Below are 27056 nucleotides of genomic sequence, written 5' to 3' on the forward strand. Positions count from 1 at the left end.
CTAAGGATAATGACCTTCAATATCCCTAAAGTTCCATTATCACATCTAGGCCGCCATCTAATTTTGGGCAAAAGGGAATGCTGAAAATATTTATAGTTGGTAGTTTTTTTCATGGACCATATAGAATGTCATAAGAAGTGGTAATTACCAACTACAGGTGAGTATTAGATGAACTGAGTAGTGGTTTTGAATTTTTAAGGTTTGTGTTTAAAAATCAATGCTCTAGAAAAATTTTTTTCCCATAGATAATACTGTACTTGTTGATTTTTATCTCTATTGTCATTACCTTCCTTTTTCCTTCCATGATACTTCTGCAATTCCAGTTACCTAATGCTTAGAGTTACTGTAATTTAGACCTTGTACCCAATATTTACTGCCGCAGAAAAGGAATAAGTTAAATAAAATTTATATAAAATCATTTTAAAGGGAAGAGAACAATACAAACTAGTTCTCACTAGTGATTTTTGCTTGTTTAATGCTTTTCAGGGAAAGATCTTGGTACTTTTTCATTTATTCATTTGCCATATATCTTACTTGTTCACTTATATGCCTATATAAGTGAACATATAATGTTGAGTCATAATGGAATTCCTAGGGTGAAGATGAATGCCTTAGTGTGTTTATCTTTTTTCTACCATATTGTGAAATTGGTGAACCATATTGAATTTTTTTAAGCCATTGCCATGTTTTGATCGTATGCAGTCTACCTCAGAAAAATGAGCTTAGAGGCTTAGTTAAATCAGATGGAAAAAGCAGTTGATAAGTCAGTGAAAATGTGGGGCACATTTAAAAATCCGTACCTTAGCTTGAAAATCAAAATATAAAAAAATGGATAATTTGAAGAATGGTTCACTATATTAGAATTTTAAACAGGGAAACAAAGGACTCGGTATGTGTGTGGATCAGTTATCTGCTATCACATATAGTACTGAAGTACAAAAATATAAAATGTAGTTATGATTAGGAAAATGCTTTAAAAGCAGTCTTTGGCTGGGAAGAATACTTGATAAATTTCTTCTTATTGCTCCATATGAGAGCTTCTTAACCATTCTGCATGTAAGAGCTTCCTAACAATCCCTTCTGAGTCTTGGGCTTGGTTGGATCTTGCCCTAGTTGTCCCTGGTCATGAGTAACCTAGTTCCTCTCCAGAGTGTCATACAAATACTATTTTCAGTTTGTGCCACAGATGTAAGTAAAGGTAGGAAACACTCATTTATGCTTGAAGACATGGAGACCGTAACATCACTCTTACATAACATTTTATTATGTAAGTGAAAGCTAGAACCATGATCTTTGTTTGGCTGAAATTTAAAGATTATGGTGGAGGTTTTGAAAGAAATTATCTTGAGATTCAGATTATATTTTAGAAGATGGACTCTGGGCATGTTTTTCTTAAAGATAAAAATTTTTAGTTCCCTTGTATTGACTCACATAACATTGAGCAGGTGATGGAATGAAGATAAAGCTGGGGGAGGGCAATGAAGCACACTTGAAAGCTTAAAACCTCATAGGGTCTGCAAGAAGCAGAAGCAATTGAGGTGAGATTTTTGCTTATTTTGGAAGCTTTCAAAAGCATTCAGAACCTTTAGTAACAATCAGAATTTAACCAGCAGTATCTGCCTATTGCTAACTTCATACTGAGTGTGTGTCACAAGCAAACGAGTGCTGGGCGCTGGGTAGAGGAGGAATGAGGCACTGTCTTTTCCTTCTAATACAGGGTCTCTACAGAACATTTATGGGGAGTGCCATTGTGCTGCTAAAATGCCATGGGGATTGCAAGGAGGGATGAGGTTATTTCTAGCTGGGAAACCTGAGAGGTCTTTATGGAGGATTAATTTTACATTCTTTAGCTCTACCTTGATTTTTTGAAAAAGGCTCACTTTAAGTTTTGATTATTTCTCTTAAAAATATTAAGCAAATAATTATGATATGTGGAAAATTAAGACAATCTGGCTTAATTAAAACTGGTTCACTACATGGAACTTTGTTGACAGAGTGGTCAAATACAGAGCGACTGATGTATTTTTATTTTTATTATTTATTTATTTATCAGAGAGAGAGAGAGAGAGAGCGTGCCTGCCTGTGCGTGAGTGGGGGAGGGGCAGAGGGAGAGGGAGACCAGGAGGGAGAGAAGCAGCCTCCCTCCCTGCTTAGCACAGAGCCCAACACAGAGCTCAGTCTCATAACCCTGAGATCATGACCTGAGCCAAAATCGAGTTGGCCACTTAACTAAGCTACTCAGGCATGCCTGATATATTTTTATTTTTTTTCATTTCCTGGCTTCTCTCAGTAATGTCATTTTTTTTCTAGGTACATACTCTTAAAATCTTGCTATCATCTCTAATCTTCCTTCTTCATCCTGTGTGGTCATTTACCAGGTTTCTGTTGGGTTTTCCCCTAAGGCAGTGATTTTGAACTTTGGATGCACATTAGAATCCCTGGGGAATTTAAAAAAAAATCTTGATGTCTAGGTTGTACCTCATTTAAATCAGGGTCACTGAATTGAGGTCCAGGTGACAGTATTTTTTTTTTTTTTTAAGATTATTTATTTATTTATTTGACAGAGACAGAGAGCGAGAGCAGGAACACAAGCAGTGGGAGTGGGAGAGGGAGGGAGAGCAGGCTTCCCGCCGAGCAGGGAGCCCGATGTGGGACTCGATCCCAGGACCCTGGGATCATGACCTGAGCCAAAGGCAGACGCTTAACGACTGAGCCACTCAGGCGCCCAGTATTTTTTTTTTTTTTTTTTTTTAAGATTTTATTTATTTATTTGAGAGAGAGAGAGCTCAGGTGAGGGCACATGAGTTGGGGGGGTGGTGCAGACTACCTGCTAGCAGGGAGCCCAATGATGTGGGTGTTCATCCCAGGACCTTTGGATCATGACCTCAGCCACCCATGTGTCCCCAGGTGACAGTATTTTTTAAAAGTTTCTCAGGTGATACCAGTGTGTAGTTAAGGTGGAGAAACTCCTGATGCTTTACTGCATTTGTCCCTACTGTCTCCACTGCCATTGCTTTATTCTAGGCTCTACTCACTTTCTTTGTTGTCTAGTCTGTTGTGCTTCCTTAGGCGAGTCTGTGTTCATCCCTTCAGTAGGACACAGTTCATTCTGTGTTTCAAATTCTCTTCCTACTTCTTGAAAACCTAACCTGCTCTTGCTTCAAGGCCCACATTTTTTCCCTCCATCTATTTGCTGGAGGCTCTTTAAAACAGCGCCATCCTGCATTATTTCTTTGCTGTTTGGAGTTTTGTGCGTAATTGTTGACTTCCTTGAATTGTTGCTTAATTGTATTTCTTTATCCATGTAATTTCTGCGGCTATGTTTAAGCTTGTAAAAGACAGGAACTGGGGCACCTGGGTGGCTGGGCCTGGAGTCTGCTTAAGATTCTCTCTCCCTCTCTAAAATGAATGAACGAATGAATGAATGAACGACAGGAACTATTTAAAAATACTTTCAGGGACTGGTATAATACTAGAAGAGGTATTCAGTAAGTAATTGCTTTATAGAGTAACTCATGCTGACGGGGAATGAATGAAACAGACAATTTTGCATATTCATGGTGCTAGGGATATTAGTGAAAAAAAAAATCAAAAGATCCTTGCCTTTATGGGCCTTACATTTTAGAAGGTTATAGGAAAGGAGGCCATGGGTGATTTACCACTACTTCCTGTAGATCTCAGTATATGATGACATTTGTAGAAAAAACTAAACCAAGTACTCTGAAATAAGCAGTGAGGGAAAGTGGTGTCCTAGGTCACAGTAGAGTTAAATTTGATTCATCAGGTGAGAGCCAAACTCCCTTGTAAAGGCTTCAAGGGCCAGGAGGCCAACAGCCTTAATGCTCCTGCTTGCATTGCAGTTTAGAGTTGGAGGTTACTCTTGGCTGTATTGCTAACTTACTGTACTGAGAGCTAAGACATATTGATGTTAAAAGTAATGCATTTGACCCCTACTTACTGAACATTATGGAAATGCCTCAGATGCATGACAGTAGAGGTCTTTTGACATTCAGTAGATCTTTGTAGTCCCACAAATGACTTCCAGGTTTCCTTGAAATGAAATGTGGTTATTGTGGTTAAGTTTAATTTGTTCATGCTCTATCAACTTAAGGTTACTCCTGGGAGGGTTCTAGAGAAGGAAAAACAACTTGGATGCGTGTCCTAATCTTAAAAGGCTTAAAAGCAAATGGATTGAAATTAAAATGAAATGGAATTGAATTTGAAAAAAATTGTTACCACTTTGTTTATTTTTTCATAATTGAAAGTCATACATACACATTAAATTACTGAACCACTACTATTAACATTAGGAATAGGCTTTCCAATTTTTTCCCCTTTCTTGTATGTAGTGGGTTTTTTTTTTTAAATTTTATTTTAAAATAGTTTTAACCCTTTTATTGTTCCCTGCATATAACAAAATACATAATTAGGGTTCAAACCATTATGATAATGGGTTAAAACAAGCTGCAAGGTTAATGGGTTAAATTTTTTCTTTCTTAAATACATAGCTGACTTGGGAGCTCAGTTGTGTGTTAGAATGTTCTCTGAAGTTATTCAATGCCAGTGAAAAACAACATTCTGAAGAGCCTTGTACTTCATGCAGTTGATTTCTATATTTCACACCCTTCATTCTGCTGAGGAATATGCTGATCGTCAATATGTTCCTTTCTCCCTTTATTAGAGCATGTGCTTTGAGTTGTTTTCCCAGTAGAATTAACTGTGACCATGCTTGCTTGTTTCTGTTACCACACTCATCTTCAAGCCTCCTGACCTCTCAAAAAATGATAAACAGAACTCCTCCCTACCCCTTATCCTCCAGATCTGAAAATACTTAACACAGTATCTGAAATGTAGAAGGCCCTCAATCTTTGAAATGAATTTCGTTTGATTTTGGCCTGAGCAGTCTTGGTCAGTGGTTCATGGTCATGTTTGACCAACGAGTTAGGACTTAAAATTGATGAGAACAAGCTCAGGCTTTGGGCTTGAGTAGCTCTAGTTGTGTGCCATCCAGTGTGGTAGCCACTAGCCACATGTGGCTCTCAAGTACCTGAAATGTGACTGTTAGAGATGTGCTGTAAGTACAAATTCCTCGCCATATTTGAAAAACTGAGTACACAGAAAAAGGATGTAAAATATCTCAATACCTTGCAGTATTTGGGGTATATTGGGTTAAATATAATCTGTTCTTGGGCGCCTGGGTGGCTTAGTTGGTTAAGCGACTGCCTTCAGCTCAGGTCATGATCCTGGAGTCCCGGGATCGAGTCCCGCATCGGGCTCCCTGCTCGGCGGGGAGTCTGCTTCTCCCTCTGACCCTCCTCCCTCTCATGCTCTCTGTCTCTCATTCTCTCTCTCTCAAATAAATAAATAAAATCTTAAAAAAAAAAAAAAAAAATATATATATATATATATATATATATATATAATCTGTTCTTAAACTTTTTACCTGTTTCTTTTTATTTACAGCTACTAGAAAATTTAAAATTATATGTAGTTTTTGTTACTTGGTCACATTTTATATCTCTTGGGTAGTTCTGACTACTGGGTAACCAGCCAGCTAAGGTGAGTAGGTAAGTTTGGCATTAACCTCCTCATTGAATGTCCAAAATGGTACCATATCCATACATGGTAGCTATCATAGCTTGTATTTTTTATACCTAAAACTATAGTTTCAGACAGAAGAAAATTGGTATAGCTTAGAACCTGGTGAGGATGATGTTGCTTAAAGATAAGTTTATCTTTGTTCTTGCCCAAAAACATTGGATGCAGTGGTAATTAGGATCCTAAAAGAGGAGTGCAATAACTGGGCTTTCTTTCTTTTTTTTTTTTTTTTGGATTGCCCTGGGTATATATTTGAGGGGTTTGATTATGTTAATATAGCAGGCATAAAATTTTTATTTGATTTGGATAATAGTTTGATATAAATGTATGACTAGGATGCAGTTAATATTCACTTTCAAAGATATATTGTTACTTTAGTGAAGAGAAGCACTTAATTTAGATGCTAATCTCTTCTCAGTTTTGCAAATGCCTTCCTGGAATCACTTTACTATAGCCAGAGCTTCCAGCTTTTGAAGGAGTTGTTTTCGAAGAGCTTGTAACTACATTATTTTGTAGCTGCATTTCTTATTTTCAAAATTAGAACAGCTTACTTTTTTTCTGATGATAATTTTTTTTTTTTTAAGATTTTATTTTTTTTGACAGAGACACAGAGAGAGAGGGAACACAAGCAGGGGGAGTGGGAGAGGGAGAGAGATAAGCAGGCTTCCCGCTGAGCAGGGAGCCCGATGCGGGGCTGGATCCCAGGACACTGTGATCATGACCTGAGCCAAAGGCAGACGTTTAACGACTGAGCCACCCAGGCGCCCCTAATTATAATTCTAAGTTCATTATATATAACGTGTAATCCTACCACCTATTTTTGGTGTCCAACATTCCAGCCTTCTTTGTGCATATGTTTGTATGCACACACATATCTGTTTTTTTCTTACCATTTCTTTTTTTTTATTAACAATAAAAATAAGGGTTATCTGTACTATCATACTGTGTACCATATGGCAGCCATTGTCCTAAAAGACGTATGTTTGTACCTGTTTTGCTGTCATAATAACCTATATTGAGTTATTTGCTCAAAAATACATAAACATACAGCTGAGATCTCTGACCTGAAAGTCTGGCTCTTAATACCTTTATCATTGTGCATCTTTACTATAGCAAATGTGGTTTTACATCATCATCTTTAATGGCTGCGGAGCTTTCCACTGCATTGCTTTATAAATGACTGTTCCGAAATTAAATACTCCACCCTAAATAAGATAAACCCAGGTCTGGTATAGCTGCTTGAAGTGAGCCAACAGGAAGGGTTTTTACAGTGTCCTCCCAAAGTTAGACTTTCTGATGTTGAGTGTCATAGATGTTTCAGTTGGCTCTGTGATGTGCAGCTACGTGGCTGAGGTTTGTTATACAATATGCTTTGATTTCCATCTTTATTTGAACCTATGGGTTTCTTGTAATAAACTCTCGCCTGTATTGCTAGGCCATAGTTCTCTAGCTGTGCTTGCATATGATTTTATTGATTTGTTAGTGTAGGCTTTTCTGTGAGCTGCCTAGCATATTCGGGAGAATTTAGACATAAATAGATGTTGTTGCATTGCATGCAAAATTGGAGCACATGTAGGACTTGTTTCTATTGGTGGAGCAGCATTTATTTAATTTGGAAATCTTATTTGTCAAAGATTGTGTGATTTTTCTCACACTGGGGGCAAGAGGTTTAAAACTTAACTCTGAGGACCTCTCCTCAAGTTATATTTTGTGTTGCTTTCTGAGAGGTTCAAGGTTCTTCCCGGTGCGTGCTACTCTGGCATTACAAATTGCGGTATTTAACAGGCAAGTTTTTAACCTTTTATATACAGAAAGATGCATGTCTGGAATGCTGCTCGCCTAATGGAGCAATAGTGGAATGGTCTCTTGAGATTAGGATGATGGAGTAGATATGGAAGCCTGCCCAGTGTCAGCTGCAGATTGATCAGGTTTTAGCCTCCATAAGATGGCTGTTAGACTATCCTTGGTATTATTTTATGCTCTTCAGATATTGGGCAGTCTTGAAAAGATTTTATATCAAAAAAGGTTTTTGGATTAAAAGGTTAAACCTCCAAATATATCCATATTAGTAATTGTCCCTAGGTGGTGGGGTGGTAGGCAGTATAAATTTTCTTCTATATTTTGCCCCACATTTTTTGGATAGTGTTTCTTATGGTCATAATGAAAAAGTTTAAAGTAAACTTAGACCCCTTAGTTTCATGCATCTTGGATTTTTAGTTTAGTTTTTTTTTTTTTTAAGATTTATTTATTTATTTATTTATTTATTTATTAATAAAGATTTTATTTATTCATCTGACAGAGCGTGAACAAGCAGGGGGAGCCAGAGGGAGAGGGAGAGGCAGGCTCCCTGCTGAGCAAGCAGCTGATTCCAGGACCCTGGGATCATGATCTGAGCCAAAGGCAGCCTCTTAACTGACTGAGCCACCCAGGCGCCCCTATTTATTTATTTTTTAAAAAGATTTGTTTAGTTATCTTAGAGAAAGAGCATGCCTGCACTAGTGGGAGGGACAGGGAGAGGGATAGAAAATCCCAAGGAGACTGTGCGCTGAGCACGGAGCCTGACGTGGGGCTCAATCCCAGGACCCTGAGACCATGATCTGAGCTGAAAGCAAGAACGGGGGCACTCAACCGACTATGCCACCCAGATGCCCCTAAAGATTTTATTTTTAAGTAGTCTCTGCCCTCAACATGGGGGCTCAAATCCACAACCCCAAGACCAAGGGTCCCAACTGGAGCCAGCCAGGCACCCCTTAGATTTTGTTTATAATTATATACTGTGTGTATTTCCAAGGTACTGTTAATATGGGAACATTGAGGATTTTTCACTTTAATAAGGCCTTGATTCATCTTTTTAAGGTAATGATTCATTCAAGACTAATTTGACTGAAGTGATAAGTTGTGTGGGTTTTTTTGTTTTGCTTACTGTAATATGTATCTCTAACAAGTGTTGGTCAAAATACGGTCTCTTACCTCTGTGTGATAGTGTTTGCGTCATCCTTTTCTTGAACTGTTTATCCAAGTGATTTTTGACCATGGAAGTGTAGAATTGTAAAATTTAGAATTTAAAGGTGACTAATTACCTAGTGCAGGGTTTGACAAATTACTGTTCTCAGGTTAAGTCTGGCTTCCTATTTTTGTAAATAAAATTTTATTGAACACAGCTCTGCCCATTTATTTATCATCTATGGCTGTTTTTCCACTACAGTGGCATAGTTGAATAGTTGTGATCTAGAATGTCCGTATGTGACAAACATCTAAAACTAAAAGCGAATGGCCGCTAAAGCCTGAAATATTTGCTATCTGGCCCTTTCTAGAAGTCTGGTGAGATTTAATGTAGTCCAGCCCAGTACTTTTTTTGAAGGTTCTGAGTTACCAATTCAATTTCTTTAATGGATATAAGACTATTTAGGTTTTGTGTTTCTTCTTGCATAAATTTTTGAAGTTTATGGCTTTAAAGGAGTTGTCCATTTTATCCAATTAGTCAAATTTTATATGCAGAGTTTTTTGTAGGATTCTTTTTACTATCTTTTTAATGTTTGTGGGGATTCTGTAGTCATATTCTTTAATTTATTCCTAGTGTTGGTAATTTGTATTTGCTCTTTTTTTTTTTTTTTGGTCAGTCTGGCTATAGGTTTATCAATTTTATTGATCTTTTGAAATAACCAACTTTTGGTTTTACTGAGTTTTCGGTTATTTTCAATTTTACTGATTTCTGCACTTTATCTTTTTTTTCCTCCTGCTTCCTTCGGGTTTATTTTTTATTTTAAAGGTTTTATTTATTTATTTGACAAAGAGAGACATAGCAAGAGAGGGAACACAAGCAGGGGGAGTGGGAGAGGGAGAAGCAGGCTTCCCGCCGAGCAGGGAGCCCTATGCGGGGCTCGATCCCAGGACCCTGGGATCATGACATGAGCTGAAGGCAGACGCCCAACGACTGAGCCACCCAGGAGTCCCCCCTTTGGGTTTATTTTGTTCTCCAGTTTCTTGAGGTGAGAATTCAGGTTATCGGTTTGAGACCTTTTTTTTTTGGTAAAGATTTAGGGTAGATTTTCATATAAGGCCTACTTTGTCTGCATCCCATAAATTTTGATATATTGTCTTTTTTGTTTAGTTCAAAATATTTTAAAAATTTTCCTTGAGTCTTCCTCAGGGCAGTGGATTATTTGGCAGTATGTTATTTAATTTCCAACTAGATGGAAATATTTTTGTTATATTTCTTTTATTTCTAGTTTAATTAAAACTTAATGTGACCAAAGAACATACTTTGCATCATTTCATTTCTTTATTTTATTTATTTATTTATTTTTAAAAGATTTTATTTATTTATTTGACAGAGAGAGACACAGCGAGAGAGGGAACACAGGCAGGGGGAGTGGGAGAGGGAGAAGCAGGCTTCCCACAGAGCAGAGAGCCCGACATGGAACTCGATCCCAGGACCCTGGGACCGTGACCCGAGCCGAAGGCAGTTGGTTAACAACTGAGCCACCCAGGCGCCCCATTTCATTTCTTTAAATTGTTCATTAGAGCACCCAGTGCTACTTTCGTGAATGTTATATCCGCATTTGGAAAGAATATATGAATTGTGCTATTGTTGGAGTGATTTATAAATGTCAATTAGATCCACTTGGTTGATGGTATTGGTTGATCAGTTTGGTTCAGTTCTTCCATATATTGCTTATCTATCTGTCTGTCTATTGCCAGCTTGCTCTTAATGATTACTGAGAAAGGAGTGTTGCAGTTTACAGCTATGATTGTGGATTTGGCCCTTTCTCACTTCAGTTCTCAGATTGCTACTCTGTGCATTCTGTCCATGGTTTTTGGGTGCAGTCATTGTGATAGGGTAGATTAGGTTTATTCCTTCTTAACCAGAAGCAAAACCCAGCTACCTATTTTCAGAACAGCCTGAAAATAGGGATAACTTGGGCATGATAATACCTAGGTAAAAACAGTTAGGACTAGAGCTGAGGCTTCTGAGTTTTAGTCCAGGGCTACTCCTGCTGGTACTTTTCACATGTGATGCCATGGACCGTGGACAATAAGCTGATGCTTCCAGAGAATAGGACTTACTAGGCTTGATCAAATGTTCCCTTCCCTAGAGCTGCTTTCTCAGTGGTAAAACTGGATTATTAATGGCTGCCCCTCCACCTGATTTTGTTTAAAGGCACAGAGAACCTATCAAATAAGACCAAGTAAAATGATGAAGATTGGATAATGGTTGGTGGTATTGCAAAAAATAGGAAAATGCCTAAGAGCAATAAATGAAGTACAGCCACGAACAAGGTAAACAGGGATCTGCATAGGCAGAGACTGAGGCTGTTCTCAAGAGTGACAGGTCCTTCCTGGCTTTGTGTCACAACTCCATTCCTTGCTGCTCTCTTCCTATAGCGAAGAGCCAAAGTGGCACTACCCCATCCTTTAGTTCAGGCATTGAAGCATAGCGGCAAGATGGGTCTTTTTCCCTCCTCAACTGGGGGGGGGGGGGGCGGGGGGGGAGGGAAGGGGAGAATAGATAGCATATTTGATGTGAACGTAAAAATATAAAGTGCTGGGCGCCTGGGTGGCTCAGTTGGTTAAGCGACTGCCTTCGGCTCAGGTCATGATCCTGGAGTCCCTGGATCGAGTCCCGCATCGGGCTCCCTGCTCGGCAGGGAGTCTGCTTCTCCCTCTGACCCTCCCGACCCTCCCCCCTCTCATGCTTTCTCTCTCTCAGTCTCTCTCTCAAATAAATAAATAAAATATTTAAAATATATATATATATAAAGTGCTATACACTTGAAAATTGGCATTGTTTTATTTTTTTATTATTTTTTAAAGATTTTTTTTATTTATGTGACAGAAAGAGCGCACAAGCAGGGGGAATGGCAGGCAGAGAGAGAGGGAGAAGCAGGCTCCCCACTGAGCAGGGAGCCCGTTCCGGGGCTCGATCCCAGGACCCCAGAATCATGACCTGAAGGCAGACACCTAACCGACTGAACCACCCAAGCGCCCCGAAAATTGGCATTGTTTTAGATGCATTTGTAATACTGTTCCTTTTTCCTCATTTATTCTTTTTGGCCCGAAAGTAGGCTTTGCTTTTGGCAAAATTGTCACGTGTTGATAATAAGAAATTCAGTTAAAATATTGTTACTGTTTAAATGTGGCAAACTAGGGGTTTGGGGAGGTTACCTGTTTATTTTACCTAGAATGCTCATATATGACAAACATGTAAAATTAAGCTTATCAGTCATAACTTTCTACCTTAATATTTTCTGTCCATTGATCTTAACATTTGTTTTTAGATTACATATTTTAGAGGACTTAAGGTAGTTAATAAAAACTCTTGAGTTTCCGAACTGTCCTTGCCAGAGACAGGTATAGCCTTGTGCCAGGAAATTTCCTTTTCTCTCATTTCAGGTCTGCTTTCTTGAAAGTTACTTTGGTTTTTGTGTTTCTTAGGCAAATATAAAATTAGAAGGGTGAAAGTCTATAGAATGTGATGTTTTCGTCTCTGACTGAATGTCCTTATTCTTTGTTTATTTTGGGTTGAATCTGTGTTCACATCTGATGACTGCTAAGTAAGTGCTTGACAGTCACTAAATAGCTTTAAAGTGCAATATTGGATATTTAGAACCAAAGATTGCTTAGAGCTGATTTTGTTTGGTCATCTCTGAAAATGGCACTGGGACCTGTTCATATTGGCATGATTTGGAGACATACTATAAGAAAGATGTTTTCATTTAGTGATTTATAGTAAAACAACATCTGGGCAGTAAATTGTCTTACAAGTGTTATTTTCAGATGTGTTGAAATGATTGGCCTCCTGTTTCGGTTTTACTCCAGTTGCAGATTGTCTGACTTTCGGTTTTATAAAAAATTTGCATTTTGTAATTGTCTACCAAATAGAATGCAGTGTAGCATCTTATTTCAAGGCTTCCTTGCTAATTGTCCTTTAAATTTAACGCCAGAGCATACTTGTCCTGAATTACTTCTTTCTACTTTGAGGGAGAATTATTGGTTTTGTAGATTGAAATATGAAACTCCTCTTCTAGGAATGAAAAGATTTATGTTTTGGCTTGCCCTTGTTTTGTGTCTATATGAACATTGCTTATTATTCCTTTGTATAAAATAACCTGAAATACTGTATAAGGAAAATCATAAATATTTGACCAGTGATACCCAATTACAATCTTTAAAGCTCATAATAATAAATATACTTGTTGCTGGGAAGCAGAACATATTTGTTTATCTTGCCTTTTTTTTTTTTTTTTTTAAGATTCTCTACTGTGAAAAATAGATAAAGACATTATATATATGGGAAAATTATTTGACTTCTTACCCTTAGTGACTTCTGTTGTAATAAAGGATCCCCTTGCACCCCGCCCCCTTTTTCAAAACAGGTTTTTCTTAGACTATTACAATTTCTTTTTTTTTTTTTTTTTAAGATTTTATATATTTACTTGTCAGAGAGAGAGCACAAGCAGGGGGAGTGGCAAGGAGAGGGAGAAGCAGGCTCCCCACTGAACAAGGAGCCCAGTGTGGGACTCCATCCCAAGACCCTGGGATCATGACCTGATCCAAGGACAGGCGCTTAACCAGCTGAGCCACCCAGGCATCCCTAGACTATTAAAATTTTTTTCTTTCTTTCTTTTTTTCAAGCCACCTCCGGCTCTTTTTTTTTTTTAAGATTTTATTTATTTACTTGACAGGTAGAGAGCGAGCACAGGTAGGCAGAGCAGCAGGCAGAGGGAGAGGGAGAAGGAGATTCCCCACCGAGCAGGGAGCCCATGTGGGGCTTGATCCCAGGACCCTGGGATCATGACCCGAGCCGAAGGCAGATGCTTAACTGACCGAGCCACCCAGGTGCCCCTTAAAATTTCTTAATTGAGGAAACGGACTCAAAGTGTTAGGAGGACATTTGTTGGTTTTTCTTTTTCAAAACAGTATTAAATTTTACAGCATTCAGAAAAAAATGGAATTTTAAAACTGAAAATTTCTAATCAGTATTTTTTAAAACTGACTCCATTGCCTAGTTCTTCTTTGCTTTCTACAGCTCTTTCATTTTGGCAAACTCTAGAAGCTGAAATCAAACTAATTTTTTTGACTAGCGTTTCCCAAGGCAGCGCAAAATTATCCATTTTCTTTAAAGATTTTATTTATTTATTTGACAGAGAGAGACACAGCGAGAGAGGAAACACAAGCAGGGGGAGTGGGAAAGGGAGAAGCAGGCTCCCCGCAGAGCAGGGAGCCCGATGCGGGACTCGATCCCAGGACCCTGGGATCATGACCCGAGCTGAAGGCAGTCGCCCAACCAACTGAGCCACCCAGGCGCCCCAAAATTATCCATTTTCTTAAAACCACTCAGAATCAAGAATTATATTAGTTATAGGGTATGATGATAAATGTCAGTAATTACATGTTTTTTGATTTGAGGCTTTGGTCAGGTGCTAGTTCTTTTAACTCTCAAGAGTTGACAAGATTTTAACATCTAGATATGAATATAGGTTTATGGGGAATTGGACATATAGGAGAATCCCTTATTAAATGACCCAGTGTTGTGGATCTATCACAGATGAAACAAGAAAACAGAGGGTTGATGGTTGTTAAACTTGGTGATGTTGCATAAGGAAGTTCATTTACTATTCTCAATCCTTTTGGATATGTTTGGAACATCCCATATTGTTAAAAAAGAAAGACATATTATCATCATTATGGTTATTTGAGTAGGCCAGGATAATAATACATCATCAGGATATTAGATGTCTAAGGACACATTCCCTACCATGTGTACAGCCCTTCTGAGGGCGTTTGTCTGTCTTGCAAACTCTAGAAGGCCTTGTTTTATCCCAACCATCCCCGACTCCATCTTCCAGTTCATAGCCTGGCCTATGTTTTCTTCTGGGCCAATTAGGTTCTCTTAAGAATTTGTATGGGAAAATAATGAGAAAATGGTGCAATTAGTAAATGGGAACTGAAGCAGGAAATTATGACATTAGGTAGAGTCATGCGGGGTCATGGCAAGGTGAATTTGTGGTTGAGCAGCAGCTATGAATTAGATAGGCAGCATAGACGGTAAGAATGGGTCAGGTATTTGAGGTTGGAGAAGGGTGCAACCAGCTAAGAGGATCTAAGGCTTCCTGTATGGCCACTCCTAAGGCTATTTGCCTACCTGTGCTTGGGTTCTTGTACACATGTGTCCTTGGCAGTAACCCCTTTATCAGTAAATTTGATTTTTTTTTTTGAGAAGAAAAAAGCAGAACTAGTGTAGTCATTGGATGACAGTTTTCTTGGCTAAATTCTTAGTAAGCACTTTTTATTAGAAGGTCAAAAATGGTTATTGCTTAATCATTTAGGCATTCGTGATCCAGTTCCTCAAGCATTCCAAGAGCCATTGCCCTCCCCTGAGTCATATCTTAAAGCTCTATTTTGTATAGTAAGAAACTTTTTTTATTATGTACTTGACTCTTGTATAATTTAGTAGTAATGTTTACATTGCTCTTCACCTGATTGAATGGAATTTAATAAATGGTAGTAATCATGGCTTTCTGGAGGGGGCGGGATAATTTGTCTTCTTGAGATTTCATATTAATCGGAAGTTGCCTCAATAGAGTTTTAGTTGGCTTAAACGCTGTTTTGTTGGTCAGCATGATTTCAGAGTCCTTGCTTTTGCTGTTGATTATGAAGACATGGCCTATTGCTAGAGAAAGCCTTACCTGAATATAAGAGTCTCATGTTCTACCGACTGAGCTAGCCGGGTACTAAGCCTTACCTGAATATAAACGTCCTGTCTACTATTATCTTTCTATGTTTTTCCTTTTTTAGTACTCTTTCTGTGGGCAAAAATAAGAATGAGATCTGGCTTAGAAGAGATAATACTGGTACAGTGGAGCTTAAAAAACACAAATGAAATTGTTTTATTATAAAGCACTGAAGCAAGTATAAAACTATATTAAATAGGATATACAAAGACGGAAAGACAAGGTTGACATTGATTGGCATTGAGGAGTGGGCGAGGGGAGAAACAACAATAGATTTGGAATGAGGAGTAAATTAGTGTGCAGGGGATGGCGAATTTCTGGGCTTGGTGGGAATGAAGAGGTATTAAAGAATCATTTTACAAGCAAGACTGGCTAGAAACTGTCCTGTTTTCCCCTGTTAGTGGGTGGCTCACTGACATTGTCAGAGGTCTTGGGAAATGTTTGCCTTTTCCCCTTTAATTTGCTCCTGTGTAGAAAGTTATTGCTCAGACTCTAGATTAGGGGCTTTTGGAGAGAGCTGTTTTGATCATATTTTTATTTTCATATTATAACATCTTCAGTTGGCACCTTTTTTGTAGGGTGGATTTAGCCTTTGATAGGTTTCCTCAGGCCCGAGAGAATGATCTGCTAAAGTAGAAAGGAAACTATTCCATTTAGCCTCTAGACAGTGACACATTAAGGACTAATGACTGCCAAAAGGAAATGTCAAACGCTAAGCTAGTCTACTTTCTTTGGCAGCTGAGAATCCGGTGAATCAACAGTTTTAGGGGGTGTATATTTAATGTGGGTGGAGGAAGAGAGTGTCTAACATTTTTTAAGGCCCTGTTAAGTTCGGCACTCTTGGACTTGGTATCAGTTTCTACTTTGCTAAACCCAAGAAAGGCACATGCCATAGAATATGGATAGTTACTTTTCATGTAGGTAATACTGGATAGAAACATTTTGAGATGTGTTTATGGGCATTGCTTTAATGTGTTTTTATTTAATTGTTGATAGCTGGCTGAAATGTTTTGGATTTGTATGAGGGAGAATACTTTGGAGTTTTGATTGCTTTTGTACCCTTTATTGCAAACGGGAATTATCTGAAGAGTCTTTTTTATTTATTTTTATTTTTTTATTTTTTTAAAGATTTTATTTATTTGAGAGAGAGAGAATGAGAGAGAGAGCACATGCGAGGGGGGAGGGTCAGAGGGAGAAGCAGACTCTCCGCTGAGCAGGGAGCCCGATGTGGGACTCGATCCCGGTACTCCAGGATCATGACCTGAGCCGAAGGCAGTCGCTTAACCAACTGAGCCACCCAGGCGCCCCTATCTGAAGAGTCTTTTGAAAGAGAAAGGATAAATTTGTGATTCTTGAGGCTTAAGGAGCAAATCTAGGCTGAATACTAAAAATTACTTGTAAGGAAAGGACAACACATTTATAACTTTTAAGCTTATAACCAAGTGGGGTCACGATGCTAGATATTTAAAATTTAACCCTTAAATAGTCACATGCAAGGATGTGGGGGGAAGTGATAGCTAGAGGATACAGGTGATGAAAATGTTCTAATGGTAGTGGTTGCAAATATCTCAATATACTAAAAAAAAACAAACATGGAATTGTATACTTTAATTGGGTGATTTATATATGAATTGTATCTTAATACGCACCCTAATAAATATATATCTTAAAGCTATTTAAAACATTTGCATATTTTTTCATGCACGTATATATGTGTTTACGTACGTGTATCCATGCTAATGATGTGATCAGTATTTTAAATTATATTTCCTATAGGGGATAGGAGCCAAGATAATTTGTGTATCCTATATGAAGTAAAGAATGTTTTTCCCACTTTGAAATGGGGTCCGTGTCTGTTACTGCCATCAGAATGACACTGGTTACATTAAAAGCCTACACTGTGCACAGAGTTGGCCTTTTTAAATCTCCTGGCTCTGTATTGAACGGACTAATGGCCTGCAGTTTTGTGTGGCTATTTCATTTAAGGGTTTTTGAATCAAAAGTAGTTCAAAAACTCAGATACCAGATTGAACATGTATCACTTCAATTCACTATTCTTCATTTTTATTTTGTGTCTGTGAAAAGTGGTAGATCTGTGCAATATGCATATTGTTAGTCCTTAAATTATCATGTTTTAAATACTTTGGATTTTTCACTTGAAGATTTTGCATATAATCTCCTAGAATTTGATGATACAACTCTAAGAACTATGAAAATGAATCAGGTTTTTTATTAATGACATAATCTTCTTAGATTTTTCTGGTGAGCAGAGGAATGTAATGGATACGGGGAGGGATTTTGGTGCTCATAATATATGGTAGTATCATATAGCTATAGTGTAGGCCCGCTTGACCTTGAAGGAATTGCAAAAAAGTTGTAGCAGAGGTTGTAATTGAAGTGGCCTGTTTTAACCAACATTAGTTACTTTGTTTACCTATAATAGATTTTTGCTCTTCCTGCTTTTTGGGGTAGTGCTTGTAGCTGAACATCATGTATTTTAGTTCGTATCATGCAAGCTTTTCCTGACTTCTCTGGTATACCTACCAAACCAGAATGGCTTATTCTGTATGGTTGCTGCTGCCCAACAGAACTAAGCTGTGAATCTAACTTGGGTGAACCCCAGCAGCTGGCCTTTCCTGTGATGAAGTGTAGGTCAAAGTTAGCAGTCTCCTTACAGCTTTCAGTGATCCTGAGGCCTTATCACAGAAATTTGTTCAGTTTTTATTATAGAAGCCAGCAACAATTTTGAAATCAGGAAGAACTCACTTCACTCTGTGTATGTAATAAAAAATTACTTCTACTAACAAGAGGTCATGTTAACTGTAATGAACTTATTCCAGGTTTTTTCCATTAACGTTAATTTGCTATGTGGTTCATTCCTTTTATCTACTGGTGCTTGCTACCAGACCAAACTGTAACAGGCAACAAAAACAAATTAATATGATGGAAAGAATTCAATTCTTCTTAATCATTTTCTGCAACTAGGGAAAAAACTGAAAACATTCCCGTTTTAGCTGTCATAATTTATTAGTTATAATGTTAGTTGAAAGGGTGCCTGGGTGGCTTAGTTGGTTAAGCAGCTGCCTTCGGCTCAGGTCATGATCTTGGGGTCCTGGGGTCGAGTCCCGCATTGGGCTCCCTGCTCAGCGGGGAGCCTGCTTCTCCCTTCCACTCCCCCTGCTTGTGCTCTCTGTCTCTCAAAAAAAGTCTTGAAAAAAAAAATGTTAGTTGAAAAAGTCAAATAGAACCCCCTTTCCCCACTTTTTACTTTTGCTTTATTTGAAGATATTTGCATTGTCCTCCTCTCCTTGTTTCCTTCCTTTCCTTTTCCTTAAGATTTATTTATTTATTTGACAGAGAGAGAGAGAGAGCACAAGCAGGGGGAGCAGCAGAGGGAGAGGGAGAAGCAGGCTCCCCACTGAGCAGGGAGCCGGATGCAGGGCTCAATCCCAGGACCCTGGGATCATGACCTGAGCCGAAGGCAGACACTTAACTGACTGAGCCATCCAGGCGCCCCTCCTTTTTCTTTCCTTTCCTTTCCTTTCCTTTCTTTGTAAATTCTCAAAGAGAAACCTGATGGGAAATTCAGGCACTTGGGCAGGAAGTGAGAAAGATGTGTTTTGATGGAGATGGTCATGATCAGGTCATTGGGACAGGTGTTGGTGAACCCTATTTTGGGGGTGGTAAACTCTCTCTAAATTGATGTCCTGGGAGATGGAACATATCTTTGCTGCCCCAAGTAAAATTTTAGTGAATTACAGAAAGGAAATATTTGGTCACCTCCCAGTTCTCTTGCTGCTGTTTGGAGCTGTACCCATATTATGAATTTGGTGTTTCTTTATCTGGGACTGAGGAGTTAAAGAGAGAAGCTGAAAATGACAAAGATTATAAAGGCTAGTATCTGGAGATAAATCTAGTGGCTCCTCTTCATGACCATTAAACCAGCTCTACACGAAATTTAAAGGGGAGCCTTTGAGTGGAAAGAAAAGACCATAAGTGAGAGTAAGAAAAGTAAGAAGCACAAAAGCAGTAAACATAAGTACGCCTGTAAAAATCAGTCAAGGGACTTAAACAGATGTAAAGTATGACACCGTATATGTGGGTGAGAGAGGAGTAAGGAATGAGTTCAAAGTTAAGTGACCATCAACTTAATACAGACTGCTATATGTAGAAGTTATATACAAATCTAAGGTAACTACAAACCTAAGGTATCCAGAAATTAAAGAGAAAGGAATCCAAGTATATCACTAAAGAAAGCCCGCAGACTATGAAAGGAAGAGAAGAAAGGATTAAAAGACTACAGAAACAATCACAAAACAAGTAACAAAATGGCAATAAATACTTACCAATAGTTACTTGGAATGTAAATGGACTAAACACTCCGATCAAAAGATATGGGGTGATGGGAATGGATAAACAAAAAACAAGACACATTTATATGCTGCCTATAAGAGATTCATTTCAGACCTTAAGACACGTGCAGACTAAAAGTGAGGGGATGGAGAAATTTATTATGCAAATGAATGTCAAAAGAAAGCCAGGGTGGCAGTACTTCTACTGGTCAAAATAGACTTTAAAACAAAGACCGTAAGAAGAGACAAAGAAGGACACTGCGTATTAATAAAGGGGACATCCAACAAGAATATTTTATACAGCAATGTAAATATTTATGCATCCAGCTTGGGAACACTCAAATATATAAATCAGTTAATAACAAACATAATGGAACTCATTGAGAGTAATACAATAATGCTAGGGATCTTTAACACCCCACTTACATCATTGGACAGATCATCCAAGCAGAGTATCAACAAGGAAACAGTGACTTTGAATGACATACTAGACCAGATGGATTTAACAGATAAATTCATAACATTCCATCCTAAAACAGCAAAATACACATATTTTCAATTGCGTACAGAACATTCTCCAGAAGAGATCACGTATTAAGAAGCCACAAAACAAGCCTCAACAAATTCAAAAAGATCCAAGTCATATCATGCATCTTTTCTGACCACGATGCTATGAAACTGGAAATCAACCACCAGAAAAAATCTTGGAAAGAAAGCATAAATATATATAGGTTAAATAACATGCCTACTAAACAATGAATGGGTCAACCAAGAAATCAAAGAAGAACTAAATTGTATGGAGAAAAATGAAAATGGTACACGATGGTACAAAATCTTTGGGCCACAGCAAAAACAATTCTAAGAGGGAAGTTCATAGCAATACAGGCGTACCTTAAGCAAGAAAAAGGAACGAGAAAAAGAAGCAACCCAAAACCAGCAGAAGGAAGGAAATAATAAAGATTATTATTAGCAGCAGAAATAAATGATAAAGAAACAAAAGAAACCAGTAGAACAGATCCATGAAACAAAGAACTGTTTCTTTCAAAAGCTCAACAAAATTGGTAAGTCTATAGCCAGACTCAAAAATAAAAGGGAGGCAAAACAAAAAAGGACTCAAACAAAATCACGAAAGAGGAGAAATAACAATTGATATCACAGAAATACAAAGGATTATAAGACAGTGTTATGAAAAATGATATGCCAACAAATTGGACAACCAGAAGAAATGAATAAATTCCTAGAAATAGAGAACCTACCAAAGTTGAAGCAGGAAGAAATAGAAAATTTGAACAGACTGATTACCAGCAATGAAGTTGAGCTCCCAACAAACACAAGTTCAGGTCCAAACGGCTTCACAGGTGAATTCTACCAAACATTTAAAGAAGAGTTGATACCCATTCTTCTCAAAATTTTCAAAAAATAAAAAAATAAAAATAATAACAATAAGAGGAAAGAAAACTTCCAAACTCATTCTGTGAGACCAGTATCACCCTGATACCAAAACCAGGTAGAGACACCACAAGAAAAGAAACTATAGGCCACTATTTCTCATGAATATGATGGAAAAATCCTCAACAAAATATTCATTCTCAAACTGAATCCAACAATACATTAACAAAATCATATACCACAATCAAGTGGAATTTATTCCTAGGATGCAAGGGTGGTTCAGTATTTGCAAAACAACATATGTCACACCAATAAGAGAAAGGATGAAAACCATATGATCATTTCAATAGATACAGGAAAAGCATTCAACAAAGTACAATATTGATTCATGATAAAAACTCTCTGCAAGGGTGCCTGGGTGGCTCAGTTGGTTAAGCGACTGCCTTCGGCTCAGGTCATGATCCTGGAGTCCCGGGATCGAGTCCCGCGTCGGGCTCCCTGCACAGCAGGGAGTCTTCTTCTCCCTCTGACCCTCCCCCCCGCTCATGCTGTCTCTCTCTCATTCTCTTTCTCTCAAATAAATAAATACAAATCTTAAAAAAAAAAAAAAAAAAAAAAAAACCTCTCTGCAAAATAGGTCTAGAGGGAACATAACCTAATAAAGGCCTTATATGAAAAACCCATAGCCAACATCATACTTGGTGAAAAACAGAGCTTTTCCCCTAAGGTGAGGAAAAAGACAGGGATGTCCACTCTCACCACTTTTATTCAACATAGTACTGGAAGTCCTAACCATAGCAATCAGACAGTGAAAATAAATAAAAGGCACCTAAATTGGGAAGAAGTAAAACTTTCACTGTTTACAGATGACATGATTCTATATGTAGAAAACCCTAAAGACTGCGCCAAAAAACTACTAGAACTGATAATTCAGTAAAGTCACAAGATACAAAATCAGTGTGCAGAAATCCATTGCATTTCTGTATACTAATAATGAAGCTGCAGAAAGAGAAATTAAGGAAACAATCCTGTTTACAGTTGAACCAAAAATAACAAAATACCCAGGAATAAACTTAACCAAAGAGGTCCAAGACCTTTATTCTGAAACATTGATGAAAGAAATTGAAGAGGACCCCCCCCAAAAAAGGAAAGACATCCCATGCTAATGGGTTGGAAGAACAAATATTGTTAAAAGTGCCTATATTACCCAAAGTAATCTACACATTTAATGTAATCCCCATCAAGGTACCAACAACATTTTTCACAGAACTAGAACAATCTTAAATTTGTATGGAACCACAAAAGACTCCATATAGTCAAAGCAGCCTTGGGGGGGAAAAAGCAAAGCTGGAGACATCACAGTTCCAGACTTAAAGTTAGCTTACAAAGCTTGTAGTAATAAATGGTATGGTACAGGCACAAAAATAGACAATGTAGATCAATGGAACTGAATAGAAAGCCAGAAGTAAACCCATAATTATGTGATCAATTAATCCTTGACAAAGGAGGTAAGAATATGCAGTGAGAAAAAGACAGTCTCTTCAACAATGATGCTGGGAAAACTGGACAGCAATATGCAGATGAATGAAACTGGACCGCTTTCTTACCTCATACACAAAAGTAAACTCAAAATGGATTAAGGGCCTAAATGTGAAACCTGAAACCATCAAAGTCCCAGAAGAGAGGACAGACAGTAATTTCTCTGACTTTGTAGCAGCCTCTTTCTAGATATGTCTGCTGAGGCAAGGGAAACAAAAGCAAAAACAAACTATTAGGACTACCTCAAAATAAAAAGCTTCTGCACAGCAAAGAAAAGGACAACCTCCTGAATGGGAGAAGATATTTGCAAGTGACATTACCTGATAAAGTGTTAGTATTCAAAATATATAAAGAACTTACACAACTCAACACCCCACCCCCAGAATGATTAATCCAGTTAAAAAATGGGCAGAAGACATGAGCAGACATTTCTCCAATGAAGACATACAGGTGACCAACATACACATGAGAAGGGCTCAGCATCACTCATCATTAGGGAAATGCAAATCAAAACCCCAATGAGATATCACCTCACACCTGTCAGAATGGCTAAACTCAACAAGACAAGAAACAGCGGGTGTTGGTGAGGATGTCTATTAAAAGGAACTCTCATACACCATTGGTGGGAATGCAAACTGGTGCAGCCACTCTGGAAAACAGGATGGAGGCTCCTCAAAAATTTAAAAATAGAACTGTCCTAGGACCCAGCAATCACTACTGGGTATTTACCCAAAGAATACAAAAATACTAACTCCAAGGGATACATGCTCCCTGATGTTTATATAGCAGCATTATTTACAGTACTCAAATTATTGTAACAGCTCAAATGTCCATTGATTAATGAATGCACAAAAAGTGATATAGGTGTGCAATGGGGCATTATTCAGCCAGAAAAAAAGAATGAAGTTTTGCCATTTGCAACAACAGGAATGGATCTAGAGAGTATAGTGCTAAGCAAAATAAGTCAGAGAACAACAAATACCTTACGATTTCACTCCTGTAGTAATTTAAGAAACGAATGAACAAAGTGACAAACCAAAAGACAGTCTTAACTGTAGAGAAGTCAGTTACCAGAGGGGAGGTGGTTGGGGCATGGTTGAAATAGGTGAGGGAATTAATAGTCCACCTATCTTGATGAGCACAGGGTAGTATATGGAACTCCATATTTAAATCACTATATTGTACACTTGGAACTAATATAACACTGTATGTTAACTACATTGGTGTTAAAATCACATGGCTCTTCTCTATCTTTAAAATTCTCTTAGTTGCGGTTTAGTGGTCCTCCTACTGGTTTAATGAAATCTACCTAATTTGAAGCTTTGTTTTCCCTCCAAAGATGTTTGAACTACATGTTTACTGATATGTATTAGTTATGGCACGAAGAGAACTTTTTTTATCCAAAGGTTTTTCTGTGGAGTGACGTTGTAGTTCTTGACAGCTGCAGTGAGTATGAAAAATAACCTGAATTCCTCAAATGTTTGTGGCCTAAACACAGTTGGGGATGAGGATCTTCTCTATACACACAGCAAGATTGGAAAGGGTGTTAATACTACTGCTACTATTATCAGTATTAGTAAGAACAAATTTTAGTATTTTGGATGGTTTAAACCTTCAGTTTCTCTATTTTTCACTTTTACCTGTTTTGCTTTACTACTTTACAGTGATTTCTTAGAGTAGTCAAATTTCTTTCTTTTTTAGAATAGTCACATTTCTCATTCTGCTGAGTAAAGGAGCTAATTCCTTCCTTCCCTCCATCTACCTTCTCCCCTCTTCTCTTTCAGCAGTGGTCAAATACGTTTGGAGAATTATCCCTTTTTTATGTGCATTCTGGTAATAATGTCTAAAGACTGCATTAATTTTTAGCCAAATGTGTTCCGCTGATTGTGTTGCAGAGGTTATTTTATTGCTCTCTGTTTGTCTTAACTGTCTTGCCTGAAGTTGTGGCCTTATTCCCAGATTCATAATATGTTCTCTGTACTATTAGGATGTATATTTTGCTTGGGTCTGGCATACTTCTTTATAGTTAATTCTGAGTTATCTGGCATGGGGAAGCGGGGCTCTGATCATCAATGTTCGTTCTCTGAATTGAGTTTTGTATAGGCATCTCTGTATAAAATCTCTTCATTATTCTTTCCCACTCATTTTAGATTTATTTGGTGATTGCGTTTGAAATAGATTTTTATTTGAATACTTAACTATTCATGTAGTTTCTTGTTCATTTTCTTTAAGTTGTGTTTATATTTCCTCTGTAGTTTATTAAACCATCTTTCTAGCACTAGAGGAAAATGGTGTTATGAATAAGACTTTCTCTGGTCTTATTAGTAAACCCACTAGCTCATTGTTTAAGAGAATTTACATATTGTAGAGCTGATTAAATAATTAACCAGAAACAATAATTTTAGGCCTTGCCTGTATAGTATAAAAAGACTGGAACAGGTAGTGTGAGGTCCAGAAGGTTCCTTTCCCTTTATGTTATAATCTTTCTCTTTAGGACTCTAAAACGGCTGAACAAAAAAATCTTATTAGGAAAAATCTTTATTTTAAACTGGGCTGACAGAAGTGAGGCATGTGGGCTGGTTGGCATCATCACTCTTCACTTATGAGATATGAACAGTTGCCTTCAGACATTATTTGTGAACTTGCTCAATGGATTAATGGTTAGTTGCTTTAGAAATGATGCTAAAATTCAGAGTAATGGGAAAGTGGTTCATTTACTGGCTCTCATAGTTTGTTTTGAAAAAGTAAATCTCTTGTTGAGCTGATACATCTTTATGGGTACATTATTTCTTTGTACCCAATAAAAAGTTGTTTTTTTAATAAATTCTTAAGATAGGTAATGCATGTACATGGTTCAAATTAAAAATAAAAGGGTGTTGAGGTAGTGTAGATAAAGCTCCTTTTCATTCCTGTTCTCTCGCCATCCACTTTCTCTTCTTATAGTTTTTTTTATCTCCTTCCAGAAATCTTTTACGTAGATGCAGTAAAGTACACCACAAACATACAAACATATACACGTGAGTTAAGGTTTGTATGTGTGTCTGTATTGAGAGTTATATTACTTGATTATAAAAATAGGGTTTATTGTGATAATCTGCTGATACTCATTTTTTTCCCTCTGTGTATTATATACTTTGCTCTTATGGCCACTGAATTTCATTCCGCATCCATCTCGCCCCCCCGCCAACCCTCCAAAACCTTCTGTATTCTTTTCCTTACTCCTAAGTAAGCTATTTCTTTCTGTCTTTGCTTTCCTTCTTTCTTGGATATTTAAACTTGGAGGCCTCTGTTCCTGTTCTTTCTACTGTGACATCAGCTCATAGTCCCTTATTGGAATGAAGTCTACAAACCTTACATGTCTGGAATGTATTCATTGTGTTCTGTTTCATGTCTGAATTGTTTTTCAGCCAAGTTAGATTGAGTGGCTTTTGGCTATGTGCTCTATTATTTTTTTTTTTAAGATTTTATTTATTTATTTGACAAGAGAGAGACACAGTGAGAGAGGGAACACAAACAGGGGAGTGGGAGAGGGAGAGGGAGAAGCAGGCTTCCCGTGGAGCAGGGAGCCCGATGTGGGGCTCAATCCCAGGACCCTGGGATCGTGATCTGAGCCAAAGGCAGACGTTTAACGACAGAGCCACCCAGGGCCCCTGTACTCTATTATTGACTGTTTTGTGTAATATTGAGGTTACTTTTATTAACGAATAATTACTGTTAATAATAGTACATTTTAGCCTGTTATCTGTGTAGTCAGTAGGTATTTACTCTCTTCTTTGAAATGTTTATTCCAGAATGTCAGTTCTCTTTACACTTTATAATTCATTACCTCTTCTCATCCCAGATGGTTGAAAGTAGTCTTCATTCACTATAATAACGTTGAAGGTTTTGTCATTCCACTATAGTCTCTTTCACTTTCGCATATTTGACAGTTCCTTTGGTTTTTAACTACTGGCTTTTGTCCAGAAAACCTTCATTTGTTCTTTCCTAACTTTGAGTAATGGTTTTGGAGTCCAAAAGGTGATACCTCTACATATTTAAAATTTGCCTATTACTGCTACAAAAAATTCAAAACAAAACCAAAACACCACTGTCTAATAAATATCTTTTGGTTAACTGATAGTAGTTTCTCTCTACTAATACTGGACTTTAATACTGGACTAATACTAACTTTAGCCATGCACAGAGTTTTTACATTCATTTTAGGGGATACTGAGTATTACCTAAAAATATATATGTGGTTGATAAGAAATTGATATGCTGTGCTCTAGGATGAAAGAAGACTCATTCTTTCACAAATACTCTACCTTGTGGCAGTAGAAAACATGTAATCTTAACCATTGACACATGCTTGGGAAGTTTAGGTTTAAGATGATTCCACAGCATATTCTGTCTAGAGCATGTCTTGGATACTCCGAAGAGGAGAGCCCGTAATCCCATCTTTATT

At 37.7% G+C, this 27056-nt stretch overlaps 1 protein-coding gene across 2 annotated transcripts in view; it reads left to right on the forward strand.

The window, feature by feature from the left end:
• Nucleotides 1-27056, forward strand: part of CTNNA1 (catenin alpha 1) — a 183670-nt gene that overhangs the window by 71325 nt on the left and 85289 nt on the right. The window lies entirely within an intron of this gene.

This window comes from Mirounga leonina, unplaced genomic scaffold (assembly GCF_011800145.1).
Source record: "Mirounga leonina isolate KUSES-001 unplaced genomic scaffold, KU_Mleo_1.0 Mir_168, whole genome shotgun sequence".
Classification (NCBI taxonomy): domain Eukaryota; kingdom Metazoa; phylum Chordata; class Mammalia; order Carnivora; family Phocidae; genus Mirounga; species Mirounga leonina.